Raw genomic sequence first — 3770 nt, 5'->3', positions numbered from 1 at the left:
AACCTAGTGTAACTTAATGTACTAATAGCTGCAAAAATGTAGTGTTAGCAGTTAGTTTTTGGTTGTAACAGCCAGTTTTGTGCTGTAACACGCTGAAGCGAGCTCAAGGTTGTTTTGAATACTGTATACATGTCTCAGCAGCGGAGAGGGGGGAGGAAGGGGGAAGACAAAAGATTGAATGAGAAAAGATACTGCAGCTGGATGGGAAAGGAGGGGGGAGTGAGAGATCAGCTAGTCAGCAAGAAAAAGTTTTGTAGTAAACAACTGGGATATAAAAGGAAGAAACTGCTTGTTTTAGGTGTGCAGGATTTGAGATTGTTATTTCTCCCTTGCACCTTATTTGAGCTCAAATAAACTTGGTTGTTTGCTTCTCCACCCTGGTGTGTTTATTGGCGCTACGCACTCTGGGCAACGAACCCCGCTGCTGCTGCTTGCCTCGGGCACCCTGTGCCGGCATCACCACCAAGTACAATGCTTGTTGATACCGGCTCTTAACCCCACTGAGAATGTTTTGGGGTCACTCCTTGCCTTTATCAACCTAGAGGACTGAGAGATTGCTAATTAACAGGTGCTCCAGTGGCACAATTGGTCAGTGCACAGTACTTATAGGGCAGTGCTGAGAAAAGCTATGCTGAGGTTGTGAGTTCAAACCTCACCTAGAGCACTGGTTTTCATTAACTAAATGGCTTCACCCCCCTCATTTGGCCCTATGGAATGTAGAATTCCAGCCCTGGGGACATTGAAGCAGGGGAGGAATCAAAAATTCCCCCTTCACTTATTACCTCCTCTCCAGAGTGCAGGTCAGAATCTACAATCTTTTCTCCCCCACCAGCCCCTGTGCCAGGATCCCTCCAGCAGAGCCTGGAGTCCTGCCCATCCTTGACCCCTGAGCCTGGGGAGGGAGAGGAGCAAGAAGCCATTGTTAGAGGGCTTTCCCTTCCCCTGCCCACTTCCCTGGCTCTTGTCATGCAGACAGCAAGCAGCAAAAGACCAGAAGTCCGAAGCGCAGACAAAGGGATGTTTACTGGGGTTAGTTTCCAAGCAAGCAGATTCTGAAGCCCTTCACATCAGTCAGGCTGATCTCTATACACGGACAGAGTCTGTTCCCCTGTGTTCCCTTCCCAGCTCTGACACCACAGAGCGTTTACCCCACATCCCTACAGACAATTCTTTCCTGGGTGCTGGCTGGTGAGTCTTGCCCACATGCTCAGGGTTTAGCTGATCACCATATTTGGGGTCAGGAAGGAATTTTCCTCCAGGGCAGATTGGCAGAGACCCTGGGGGGTTTTCACCTTCCTCTGCAGCATGGGGCATGGGTCACTTGCTGGAGGATTTTCTGCACCTTGAAGTCTTTAAACAATGAGTTGAGGACTTCAATAGCTCAGACATAGGTCAGGGGGTTGTTACAGGAGTGGGTGGGTGAGTCTGTGGCCTGCGTTGTGCAGGAGGTCGGACTAGATGATCATAATGGCCCCTTCTGACCTTAAAGTCTATGAGTCTATGAGCTCTGACACTGCAGAGTGTTTACTTCACATCCCCCTTCCCGGCTCCTACACTGCAGAGCCTTGCCTGTGTCCCTGTTCCCCATTCCCTATTCCCATCCCCCCATATTAGCAGCATGAGTCCAATTTCCCCGTTCACTTCCTGTTTGACCTCAGTTTATACAGTAATATTCTCAGCTAGAACTTAACCAATCATTTTACTGAAATGTAACTAACCAATTCTAACCTATTGTAACAGAATTCTCTAACCAATTACATCCCACTCCCCTAATTAACTTACACCCAGCAAAATTAATTTTGCAGCAGACAGAAACAATTAGAGAACCAAACAGATTGCCAATAGAAAAGTGGGGGCCATAAAGATAAACCCTACAGAAATAAGGGTTTCACAACCACACCCATGGAGAAGGGATTTCTTGCCAAATTAGATGCTCCCTTAAGGTCATGCATCCGACGAAGTGGGTATTCACCCACCAAAGCTCATGCTCCAATACGTCTGTTAGTCTATAAGGTGCCACAGGACTTTTTCCTCCTAAAGATCTGTTTCTTTATCTGGTGGTGACCTCAGGACCCTCCGCTACCAGCATCATCTGGGAACCCCGACCAGTTCAAGCTTCAGGGAGTGGTGAGATCCCCTCTCTCTCTCTCTCTCTTTTCATTTTTCCTTTCTACCTTAGGTATTAGCCTTTAATAATGTAGGTTATGTTGCTTTAGCCTCCTTGCGTAGTTATCACCTGTATTCAATAAATAACTTGTACGGTTAAGCTGGGTGCTTCTCTCTCTCTGGCTGAACCTTACTCTTGTGTTTTTAGCTTCCCCCATTCACTCTGCAGCAACACTTCTTTTACCTAAGCTAAAGATCCCTGCACCACCCAAATCCTGTGGGGTTTGCTCATCAAGTAGGTTACTGCCAGTACAATTGTGATGTGAAGGTGGGGACAGGGACGTGCTGAATCTGGGACACACAAGGGTAACAGCTTGACAGTGCTGATTGACCCGGTCCGCTCAGACTTGCTCTGTTAATGCATGTGTGCGTGGGTGTGTGCTCATCCGGTTTTGGAGCTGGAGAAACCCAGCCCTAGAGAGCCTAGGTCCTGCAGGATAGCTCCATTGGGAGGCGACTTGTGGGAAGGGAAAAGTAGAGCTCCATATGAGCACACAAGTGACACAAGCAGTACATTGATAGAATTACAGAATCCCCTTCCCCAGAAAGGTAACCCGAATAAATGAGCCTATCCCAAAGTAATGGGCAAATCTGGTAACATTTGTTCTTAGTTCGCTCTTGGGGCTAAGAGGCACCAGACGTGCAACCAGGTTTTCTCCAATCTTTCTGAATCAGTCTCTCATGTTTCAAAATAGTAAGTATAGCCAGGAAACGTGGATTAGTCTTATGTTTGTTTTCTTAACTTGTAAATGTGTCTTTTGCTGGAAGGATTTTTACCTCTGTTTGCTGTAACTTTCAATCTCAGGCTAAGTTGAGGGGAGGTCCCTCTGGGCTATATAAATCTGAATACCTTGTAAAACATTTTCCATCCTGATTTTACAGAGATAATTTTTACCTTTTCTTTCTTTAATTAAAAGCTTTCTCTTTTAAGAACCTGATTGATTTTTTCCCTTGTTTTAAGACCCAAAGGGATTGGGTCTGAACGCACCAGAGATTGGTGGGGGGAAAAGGAGGGGGGAAGGTTAATTCCTCTTTGTTTTAAGATCCAAGGAGTTTGGATCAGTGTAGCCTCTCAGGGTAACCCAGGGAGGGGAAAGTCTGAGGGGAAAAAGGGAGGGAAGGTTAATTTCTCTTTGTTGTCAGATCCAAGGGGTTTGGGTCTTGGGTTCCCCAGGGAAGGTTTGGGGGAACAGGAAGTGTGCCAAACACTATATTTTTGGCTGGTGGCAGCGTACCAAATTTAAGCTGGTAATTAAGATTAAAAGTGATCATGCAGGCCCCCACTTTTTGGAAGCTAAAGTTCAACGTGGGGAAAAAACCTTGATACCCCCTCCCAGAATGGACCTTGCCTGGGCGGACTCGCTGTGGGAAGCGCACGGAGGGTCAGAGGATGCTGAATGCTCCAAGGAGAGGCCCAGGAGGTGAAGACGTGTGAGCTTCTTGCCCTGAACAAATCTGCTCCAAGGGAGAGGAGGCTCCTCAAAGTCCTGACTGGCTTGGTGGGGAGCAGTTCCAGAGCATCGCCCGGTGACTCCGTGACAACTGGTGGCAGCGGCAGGGTGTACTGCACCCCGTGAATGGCGCTGCTTGCAGTAAGTGACTGG

The 3770-nt window shown here is 47.5% G+C and overlaps 1 non-coding gene across 1 annotated transcript; it reads left to right on the top strand.

Moving 5' to 3' along the window:
- The first annotated feature begins 570 nt into the window (after nucleotides 1–570).
- On the top strand, nucleotides 571–664 carry TRNAI-UAU. The gene is made up of 2 exons: nucleotides 571–608; nucleotides 629–664. It is a non-coding gene; the product is annotated as a tRNA-Ile (tRNA).
- The last annotated feature ends 3106 nt before the right edge of the window (nucleotides 665–3770 follow it).

Source organism: Gopherus evgoodei, unplaced genomic scaffold, assembly GCF_007399415.2.
Source record: "Gopherus evgoodei ecotype Sinaloan lineage unplaced genomic scaffold, rGopEvg1_v1.p scaffold_131_arrow_ctg1, whole genome shotgun sequence".
Taxonomy (NCBI): Eukaryota; Metazoa; Chordata; order Testudines; family Testudinidae; genus Gopherus; species Gopherus evgoodei.
The sequence above is the reverse complement of the archived record's forward strand: the minus strand, read 5'-3'. Positions and strand labels throughout refer to the sequence as shown.